Consider the following 10,246-nt stretch of genomic DNA (forward strand, 5'->3'; position numbering starts at 1 on the left):
GAGCTCAGCTCACTGAACCTGGGGGCCGTAAATCTTTGCAGAGGATGAACTCCCGCCACGCTCCCAGGCCTCGAGGGAGAAGGAACTCTGTCCTGGAAGCCTGTGATCCCCCGGCACGCCACCACCAAGCCACCTTTGACGTCAGCTCATGTCTACAAACATTGCTTTTGACCCATGGCCAAAACTTACAATGCAGAGGAAAATCAGCAGCGAAAGCAAATATCTACAGAGATACCCCGCGGAGAGCCCGTTCCGGGAGTGCCAGGTGGGAAGGGGCAGAGGGCGAACCAGCAGGAGCACCCTGGGGTGACTTTGGAGCCAAAAGGGTCCCCAAGAAATTGAGTCATTTAAAATATAAATCCCCAACAAAAACAGATGGGTGAACCCTCGCTACGGATCACGCAGGCTGGACTCGGGCAGTCCCAGCAGGGAAACCTGCCCAAACATCTGGAGGCTTCACTGCTGCCAGAGGATCCCGTGGCAGCCGGGGCCTGGCCCCAGGCAGAGCAAACTGGATATTTGGGAGACAGTTCAGCACCCAAACAGCTGCCGGCCAGCAGCTGCCACGGCCACTCCTGAACGTCCGGCGCCACTCCAGCCACAGGAACGGCAACCAGTGTGCTGGACCGCGGGGCACAGTACTGTGCCAACGCTCACAGCACAGACGTGGCAGCCTGGAAAGCAGCGACAGCACCTCTCCCAGCCACTGCCGATGGAAAGGTCACGCGTTTGCCTGTTGTTTACTGAGAGCTGGGGAAAGCTGGGGGATGGGTTGACTGGTGACAGTGGGGACAAGCACAAAAGGGAGCTGTGGATCAGGGTTTTCTTTTTATAGGAGGGACGCAGTGATTGACGTGACCTTGCCGAGGTCTCACAGCAGGCCCATGGTGGCTTCAGGATTGGACCTCAGGTCTCCAAGGACGGAGATGGCTCCTATCACTCATCACCAAGAAGCCAAACACAGCTCCTCCTCGGTGAGCGAGGCACCAACACCAAGCTCCGCCGAGCAGATCTGCTCCCTGCAGCGACAGCCAGCTTGGCGTGGGTGCCACTTTCCGAGAGCTGGGCACCTGCCATGCCCCACCTCCCGTCACTGCTGACCCTTCTCGGCACTGACGAAGGCAAAACCCAAGGCAATAATTCATAGGGAAAACAACAGTGCCATCTGTCGCACAGCCCCGCTTGGCCCCGAGCAGCCGGGCAGCCCGTGGCCGACCCACACAAGGCGTTTGCAAAGGCTTACACAGCTCGCATCGCTCACAGCAGCACGCAAAATGCAGCCCCAGGCAGCAGCAAGCCAGGCACAGAGGCGGCAGCAAGCACCACTGCGGTGGGAAGGCGACCCTACAGCAGTGCTGCTGGCCACCTGCAGCTGAACGGCTGGGGACAGCCTCTGGTTTGCACAGAAGAGTAAAGGACAGCAGGACGGGGCGCAGAGCAGAACACAAGAGTGTCCCAGAGCACGTTTAGGGACCTCAGCATGTGAAAGGGATGGAGGAAGAAGCAAGCTCACTCAGCAAAAGCAGGCAAACAACCCCTCTCCTCCGTCAGCACCCTGCAGGTGACACACATCTTCCAGTCTCCCTACAGGCAAGGGCAGGGAGGAAGAAGCAAATGTCCTTTAACACTCACTGAGCCTTGGCAAGCTCGCTGGCACCATCCCGAGCATCTTCTTTGGAGGGAAATCCCAGATTCTAGCACGAGATACCATGCACTCCCACAGGTACTTTGTCGCCCTGATACCCCAGGGAAACTCCAGGCAGTGAGGACACCCAGCAGAGCAGGGCCAGCCTGAGGGAGCTCACAGCACTTTCTCTGCACCTCCAGCCCCAGCAGCGGCGGGCAGTTCCCAGTTGGCCACCCCTGCTCCACAAGCGATGGCAGTTTGGTGGCAGGCGAAGCAGTTCCTCTGTATACGCCGCCTGGAGAGCATGCTGGCATCCTCCATGAGAAGTGTTGCTATAGCAACGGGAAAGGTATCAGAAGCAAAACCAGCGTTGATGGATAGTGCAGATCGCTTTCAAGATTGCCATGCATGATCAGGACCCCTGCTTCTCAAGGTCCAGTAGCCAGGCACCGTATAAGGGACAGCACAGTGAAAACACTGCGAGCAACTGAAAAATACAACTCCAAAGATGCTCAGAATTGACAAAGTCCTGAAAAGCTCCTCCTTAAAAAGCTCCGTAAAGAGCCATGTCAAAGCAAACTGACCCCAAGATAAACTGCACTGAGCTACAGGATGTCAAATCAATCATCGCAGCATCCCAGAGATTCGTTCTGGAGCCTGCAGCAGTCGCTGCATCCTCTGTTCACGTCCCATCAGCCCTGTCTGCGGGCACATACACACATGCAGGAGTGGGAGCTCCAGATGGAGCAGCTGAACCCCACTGAGGAGGCACTTTCATTTCTCCACCCACTTCCTCCCAGACCCTGCTGCCAGCTGGACCCTTGCTTACTGTCACTTGTTGCCAGCTCACCCTCCTACCCACGGCAGACCACCACCGAGAGTTAACTCTGAGCCACTGGAGTCACTGCAGACACAGCTCCCTTCTCTGCCTCTGAGCAGATGACAGAGAGACTCAGAAACAAATTCAGCTCCAGCCTTGCTCGCCCACAGTCGGGCCCTCTGCGTTCTGCTCTCAGCCAGCCCCAGGACTGCTCGTCCACCATCTGCTCCCTTCTCCAGCCCAAATGGCCAGCAAGGGAGAGAGGGGACAAGTCTGCAGCTCTGGGAGCTCGGTTCAGGACGGAAGCCACCTTCTGATCCAGCTCACACGCAGGTTTTGGTTTTAAAGGCCAAAATTCACCCTTGAACATGAACCTTTGCTTTCACATGTCATGACACCCTGAACAAAACACCTGCAGCAAGTACATCAGAGAAGGAAAAAAAAAAAAAGGCTCCTTGTTTGCTCAGCTTATTTACTTTGCAGCACTCAGTTTTCCCAGTTGTTTGTGTGGGTCTTTCCCTTAGCAACCAGGGAGAGAAACATTTATGAGGCATGAAAAATGTAGCTGTACAGCCCTAAGAACAGGCAGGGTGCGGCTGCGGGTGCAGCTGGAAATTCCTCTCAACTGGGAGTCACAAATGACGGGACTGTGACGAACTGCACCCCTTAAACTGCAAAGTGGCTCATCCTCTTCAAGCAGGATGTGCAGGTGGAATCAGGACTTCTAACCTGTGCTCTCCACAGTACTACCCATCATGCAGGATCCCAGGCTTGTAACAAACACCTCTACATGCCTCAGTTTACCCCTATATAAAATAGGGGTAAGTATTAAAAGTGACAGAAAGGCTAAAGTTGAGACCTTAATACAAAGCACTCCATAGGAATGCAACGTGCATTCCCCAACATCAAAGGGAGACTGAGCTCTGGACATCTTTACACCTATAATTTTCTGCATCTCCCAGCAGGATTACTCTCCCTAGCCCAGAGCCATGGTGACAGAGCACTCTTGTTATTGACCCTTGGCAGGGTCAGGATCCAACCCTGGTATTTTGGTTGCCAATCCCCTTTTCTAAAGAGACATGCCACAATCTAGCACGCACGCATGCTGGCATTAGCTCCTGCCTCACACACTTACCCCCAGCGGAGCTAATTTAGCTTTTGTTTATAGGGCTGGATCAAGGCAAATGAGGTTCAGACCAAACGGACCCACCGGGCGCAGGAGGTGGCTCTGGTATGCACATTTTCCAGTCCAAAAATGGATCCCAGCCCATTTCTCCATCCCAACATCAGCCCTTCCCTTTACTCATTCTTGGGCTCCCAGAAGCCATCACTGCCCACTTACCTTCCACCACCCCCACAAGGGCAGCAGCACAGACCTCCCTCCCTTCCTTTCCTTTCCCTTCCCACGGTTGGGGAACACAAGAAGGGGAATGTAAAGTTGGAGAAGCATCAGAGAGCCACGTTCTGATGAGACACCAAAATTTCACACCTTTGCTTCATCTTCCCCTACCCCAAAAGCACCAGTGGGTTTGTGAGCGTAGAGCTTTTGTCCACCTGGGCTCAATTTACCTTCATTTAGCCTCATAATCACACACCAGGAGGAGACCACGGACCTCCTGGTGCCACCTGGCCTGAGTGCTGCCTGGAGAGCTGCAGCCCTGGCTGGCACAGCCACGCAGCCTGTCAGCAGCCACGCAGCTCAGCGATGGCTGCAGCATCGCACCGGCAGCTAGACCCTGTCCCAAAGCGTCTTGCTTTCGTTCCAAATCCTTCATCCCTGCTTCTACTGGCCGCGCTTCTCCACGACGCACATAGAAACCAAAAAAACCCCAAGATTCCTCCCTGCAAAAGCTGCTTCTCTGCCAAAGCTCAGGCTACAGACCAGGGGTCTGGGCTGCTGGCACGTACCGCATCCCCCTACACCAGCGGCCAGCAAGGGACACGCACCTGCGGCCACAGACCCCCGCGAACTCGCCGACAGAGCCCACCCGCTCCCTGGCACCGCACACGCGTTAGTCACCCGCCGCGGACACGCGTGGGCCGCCGGGGCACTGAAGGGGACCGAGCCCGGGGCCCGGCCAACCCCGCACCGGAGTTCGGGGGCTTGGGGGCACCGTGAAGGTGCCCCGGGGAGACAAAGCCGGCGGGCGCGAAGGCACAACTCACCTGAGTGTCGATCATCATCGTGCCCCGCGCATAGCCTCCGCCGGCCGCGCAGGGAGAGCCGCTGGGCCCCGCTCCGGGGCTCCGCGGGGCCGGGCTCACCGCCCCTCCGCGCTGCCCGGCGGCCGGGGGCGCGCCGCGCCGGCCATGGGGCCCCGCCGCCCCCGGGGAGCCGCCGCCAGCGCGGAGCGCGGCCGGGAGAGCCGAGCGCGGGGCGGGACCGCGCGGGGCGGAACCGTGCGCGCCGGCAGCGGCAGGGCGGGGGCGGCCACCGGCTCCGCCCGGCCCGGCCGCCCGCATCCCCCGGCGGGCGCCTGCAGGTGGGTGCGCGTCTGCAGCGGGGGGCACCCGCGCCCGTGGGCGGACGCGAGGGCACCTGCCCCCGGGATACCCACGGGCACCTCTCCAGGTGCGCCTTCTGCCCGGGACACCCCAGCTCTGTTTGGGTGACCCCCCCTCCCCGAGGAGGTGGGTGCTGTGGGGGGAGCAGGACCCGTGGGAAAGCACCTCGCAGGCCTCTGCGGGGCGCGCGCGGCGGTTTGGAGGGTTTTGGCACAGCGCTGCTGCGCGAGCTATAAATAGGAGAAGAGCTTCAGGGCAGAGACACGGGTCGTTTGCTGGGCGAGATGCCCCTGCGCGCACGGCAAGGCGGCTCTAAGGGGGCTGCGGCATCGGGCCTGGGCCGCCGGTGCAGACATCCACCCCCCGCTGCCCCATCTGCCCAGCCCAGCACCCGAAACAGGGACACGGACACGGAGGGACCCGGGGAAAAAGCTGCTGGAGATGTCGGTGCACGGTCGGTGTGCTGGAGTGGGAGCCGGTGAGACAGCCGAGCGGAGCAGAGTTGCCCTGGAAACGGAGAGGCTGCGTGCGAGCGGCTCCAGTAGCCACAGTTTATATTTAGGAGGCCCATGACACGTGCCATTGCAGAGTGATGTCAGGAGAAGCAGGAGCCGGGAGAAGGCTGCATCACTCTCCATGGCCGAGCGCATCCAGCTGGTGCAATGCTCCCGGCTCGGAGGTGCAGAGCTGGCCACCGCGCTCCTGGAGACCCCAGGACACACACACCGGCACCCACACGAGTGCCACCGTGTCTAACAGCCCCCTGCCCCAGCAGCCACCGAGCGGGAAGAACCAACTTTGCCAGGGTCACAGTGGGAAGTAGTGACAAGGCACAGCCCATCGTATCTGACTGTCCTACTCCTCCGTAGCTCCAGGCTGGCAGAGCCAGCAGCTCTGGATGGGGATCGTGGCCGGGAAAGGAGAAGGTGCTGCCAGAGCCCTGGCTCTGGCACTAGATGCTGCTACAGAGCCATCATCGTTCTAATTATAGTAACAGTGTCAGTGCTGAACAGTGGGAAAAATACATACTTCAAAGGATCTATAACTATGTAATTTGCTGCTGGCAAAACTCACTAAAAAAAAAACCCAAACAACCCAGAATGAAGCACTTTTTAAAGTAATTTGTACTCATCTGACTTGCTTTACATTAGCTAAAGGTTCACAGAGGGGGGAACAGGGAGGGGCGAGGTGGGCAGACAAGCAGCAGAGACTTCTGGTTAAAACTGCCTTTTTACTCGTATGGCTTTACACTAGTTTTACATGAAACAGCAACATTTGGTGGATCTATGTTTAATCTAAGTATAGCCCAAGAAAAGTCAAGTCAGTACAGCATTACTCTTCCTCTCGGATAAAGGAGGGAGTTGGGTAGGTAGGCAGACATTTAAAAGTCACTCCTCCGATGCATTTTGCTAGCAACGCTTTCCTAAATTATTTGATTGTGTGGATCACAACTGCAGGACTGGGGATTTGGTGTGAGTAAAGTGCAACTCATTCCTGTAAATTCCGTCTGCTGTCCCTGGAAGCGCCCATCACTGCCATAGTCACTCCGCCTGGAGAGCTGCTGTTGCTCCCTGCATGTTTCACCGCTGGGGATCCCACGGGGACCTGCTGGGGCAGCAAGGTGAAGCAGAGCAGGGGGGATTCAAGTCAGAAAATTGTCACCCCGGTGCTTAGAGCTGGCCTTTGAGATTAGAGCAAATCCCCACGGAGAAACTCACGCTGGGTATCTCACGTTCACTAGTGAGCACACCAAGACTAGGCCCTGCGTGGACACAGAGCAAGAGACAGTCCCTTCCTTGAAAAGCCACAGGCTAAACAGGTACGATAAAGGGTGGGAGAGTTAATCCAGCTGTTCTGGCAGGGGGCTCACAGCCTTCCAGCTCCTTTCCACAGCTGTGCTGCTTTAGGTGCATTAGGCCAGCGAGATACACGTGGCCATTCCCCAAGCTATTTTTGTGCAGGGGATGTATAACTGATGTTCTTCTCCTTCCTCATCCGTGGCTGCTCAAAGACCATCTCATTTCCATGGCCCCCAGCCACAGATCTCACACAGAGAAGGTCTGACTAGGTCGGTCCTATTGTAACTGTTGCTGCGGATCAAAGTGGTTCAGAAAGACATTCCTGGTCCATAAGGTCAGTCAACATCAGCTGTGGGAGGGTCAAGGGAGCTCCGAATAGGAGTGAAAAAAGGTGCTAGTCTGGCTCAGTGGAAATGATTCTTGTCCCGTCAGTGCAGAGAACAAGAGGATCACGGTCTGGCCCCACCTAAGATCATATTCAGTGCTGGAAATTTCTGTTTCTTGTCTCCCAAAGACGTTTTCCCTTTGGGGATAAATGCACCATGCAAGTTACCAGCTAGGACAAGAAAAGAAAAGGCCTGTCAGCTGGGTTCCTAAATTAGATGGACAATGAACAATGAGTCTGTTCCAGCCAAGCAGAAAGGGACGGACGGAAGAAGGGGCCCTTGGGAAGGCAAGAAGCTGCTGATCTGAGGCTTGGTTAAGGACAAACAGGGCTTGAGTCAGAAATACCTTCAAAGCATGATCAGATCCTCAGGCAGTGTAAATGGCTGATGATTTATTTACATGCGGTGATTCACTTTTCATGCAGTACTGCCTGTGTGTTCCCAAGTCCAAATTCCCTTGGCACAAGGACATATGAGACAGCATCATCCCCTGTGGCGAGTGGAGGAAGACCCCACACGCAAGAGTGCCGGGCTGCTGCCTTGCTAACATGTGCCTCAGTTTCTCCACTGAGTAAAGGATGTTGGTGGGGAATTCAGATCAGAAGGTAGGTCCTTGTGAAGTTCCCACACTGCCCACAAATCTCAGGCTGCACAACACAAATGAGAGAAGGAAAGCTTGCTGCCGCTGTTGGGGATTAATCAGCAGGAGATGACAACAGAAGTCCAGCTTTCATTAATTAGAGGAGGGCATAAGCTGACTCAGGGAGCATCTCCCACGCTGCGCTGGGGAGTGTGTTTCTGCAGTCACATTCTTCTGTTCCCTGGCGACACAGGGAATTTCTAGGTACTGCTTCAAATCACAGCCCTGTCAAGCAGAACTGTGTCACGTAACACACAACACAAGCCCTTCCCCTGGGGAGAAGCTGCGGGCCTGCCAGGAAGATAAACATGTTTGGCACTGCACAAGCCAGGCCATTACCACGTCAATCACAGGGTCTTGGATTCAGTCAAAGGGTGGCTGGGAAGCAGAGCCAGAGACCAAGCCTTTCACTAAACTTTTTCAGCACAGGTACCCCAGAAAGAGAGACCACCCTCTATCACACGTCCTTTGTGCTAGAGAACCTCCTCTCATGGTGGATTTAGTACAGGCTATGAATATCTGCACAGGAATTCAAGTCATTTATTATGGCAGAATGAAGCCCAATGGCCACAAACACAGACCGATTTAGAGCAGAATTCAGGCACAGGGGGAATTAGCCATTGGCACAGCTGATCTGTGCATTCGTGGCTGCTATATCACTTCATGTTTTTATTGGATCTGAATGCTTTCCTAAGTGATGTAGCACAGCCCAGCTATGTATTGTGAGTTTCATCCTGGCACTGGGAGATAAAATTATCTGGCTTGTCCTGCGCAGATCAGACTAGGCAGTTCCTTCTGGCTTGTAAAAGAATCCATACGCATATATAGAGCAAGCGCCATAATGAGACCCTAGTTTCAGTCACGGCCTTCAGACACTGTTTTACAAATAAGAAATACACAGTATTCATCCTGGGCTTGGTGGGAATCTGTCTTTCTGGAAATATTTGGATAAGGATCTTTCTTCATGCTTTTGCCTTCGATGAGGTGCCGGGTTACCAAATATAGACATCTTCACAGCAGATTCATTTCTGGTTTAGTTATGTAGAGAGCTGTCTTCCTCCAGCACCACAGCCCTACAAACAGACTGGAGAAAATATAATGGGGTAGACCCTTTGCTGGATAGAGCATGAATCAACAGGCTCAGCTGCCCCTCGGGCTGGAGGTATTTTCTGTACCTTACCTATATCATGGGTATTGTGAAAGCGTTTCTAATTAATCTTCTGGAAGATGAAATGCTGGCAAGTGCCATTCTCAGCCTGCTCACACAGGACCGAAATGGCTCGTTAAGTCATCTGCAATCAGCGGCGGGGCCCTAAAGCTTTGAATACTTGATACGCTGCCACACAGCAATTTTCTCATGTGAAGAGATGCAGGAACAGTCAGGCACCTCTTCCCCTTTTTTTGGCTCTGCCAAATGAGCCTCTTTTCTTTCTTCCTTTTTATTTTCCCCAAACTGTTTTCTTAGGAACAGTCAGCTTAGCCCATTCACCCCGGCTTCTCCTCTCCATGCCGTACAGCATGGCAGCAATGCTCGGCATCGCCGTTCTCTGCTGCTCCCTGTGCTCCCTCTCCCTGCTCACACGAAACGAGCGTGGCACAGCCCTTTGGTAGCATGCCTCGGGAGGTGATGTTCATGGCAGACGTGCTGTGGCAAGGGAGGTGGCACATGAACCTCCACGCTGTGACCTCAGTTGACAATAATGCAATCCGTGTTTGGACCCCCCCAGCCCCACCCCAGCCTGTTCACCCAAGCGAGCTGTTGGGCTTTCAAGGCTGCACGACGCCTGGTTCAGCTTCTCATCGCATTCACGCAGAAAAAATGTTGACCCCAGCCTCCTTCCAGCTCTAAACTGAACTCCCAGTTTCACTAGAGCATTTCATTGTAAAATGAAATCACCCTGTTTGCTGGAAACGCATCAGCTCTTCCTGCCAGTTCCAGCAGCTTCTAGCCAATTTGTTTCGCAGAGCTTAGAAAAGTTGGAAAGGACTGAAGCAATGGATAGGAATGTGAACCTCTTGATACCAGATATTCTGTGTTGGAAAAGATTGCATGATCTAGAGAGACATGTGAACCAGGGAAAAGGTTCAGAGCACATCTGTGATTGAAATAAACCCAGAGAAGTTCAGTCTGGGTCTGAGCTGTGCCAGTTCTGTCTAAACTTGGTCTCCAAACACAGATTGGAATCTGGAAGATAACTGCTATATGAATTCACACTATTTGTCCTGTCAGACCAAGGTTCTTACTGGCAATGGCTGGCACCAGCTCTCTGCTAAGAAGGTCCAGGAAATCCTGCCACGTGCTAATCAGGGATAACTTGCTCTGAGCGCAAGTTTCCTCCTGATCCTGACACAAGTGGGAGTTTAAATCACAATGCACGAAAATTAATTGCCCTGCAAAGTTCTTCTTTTAAATGAAAAGGTCTTTACTAAAACTCCACATCTTCTCCTTCTCCATAGGAAGGTCAAATA

Source organism: Tauraco erythrolophus, chromosome 22 (genome assembly GCF_009769465.1).
Source record: "Tauraco erythrolophus isolate bTauEry1 chromosome 22, bTauEry1.pri, whole genome shotgun sequence".
Taxonomy (NCBI): Eukaryota; Metazoa; Chordata; class Aves; order Musophagiformes; family Musophagidae; genus Tauraco; species Tauraco erythrolophus.